General features: G+C 50.6%; 1 protein-coding gene across 1 annotated transcript in view; it reads right to left on the bottom strand.

Annotated features, from left to right (window-relative positions):
- The window catches only part of LOC104497467 (maltase-glucoamylase, intestinal-like), a gene marked incomplete at both ends in the record, with an annotated part of 6,511 nt that overhangs the window by 2,197 nt on the left and 3,713 nt on the right, over positions 1-601 (bottom strand). The gene's annotated exons all lie outside the window — the stretch shown is intronic.

Raw genomic sequence — 601 nt, 5'->3', positions numbered from 1 at the left:
ACTCCAGGCTCAGCGTAAGGGGCGCTGCTGCGTTCATCAAAAACCTCTCGTTTAATCTCATTATCTCAAATAATGAGGAGCAATTCTAAACTGAGCTGGAGTTTCTGTAGTTATAAATAAGCTGGGTGAGAGACTTAAATAAAATGAGTGTAAAACTCCTCTTATCGCTCCTTGTTCCACGGTCTGCGTTATTCTTGCTCCCAGTTGTTGATTCGGGTTTGTTTGCAATATTACCTCGTCCAGTGCTTACACACTCTACCAAATATTTCCTTTTTCTCATCATTCCCGCAGTCTGTGAATACACAGAGCAGTAACGTTCGACCGCTTCCCCCCGCAAAACGCTGCGGGTGGGATTCCAGGTCAGGAGAAGCCAGAAGCAGCAGCGGAGTGTGAAAGCAGCGGCTGGTTTTGAATCGCTGTGTGGCGAGCTGATGGACTGACAGAGCGAAGCAGCAACAAAACCTCACGGGTTTAGGCTAGAACATCTCAGCGCAGCGGGAGGAACCGCGTGTGCTCTTCTTGGGAGGCAGGTGTCCCAGAAACCCCCTTGGAAACAAGGCGGGAAGCGCAGAACCGAGGAACGGCTGGGGGGGGCCTTCTA

This window comes from Buceros rhinoceros, unplaced genomic scaffold (genome assembly GCF_000710305.1).
Source record: "Buceros rhinoceros silvestris isolate BGI_N320 unplaced genomic scaffold, ASM71030v1 scaffold21367, whole genome shotgun sequence".
NCBI lineage: Eukaryota > Metazoa > Chordata > Aves > Bucerotiformes > Bucerotidae > Buceros > Buceros rhinoceros.
The sequence above is the reverse complement of the archived record's forward strand: the minus strand, read 5'-3'. Positions and strand labels throughout refer to the sequence as shown.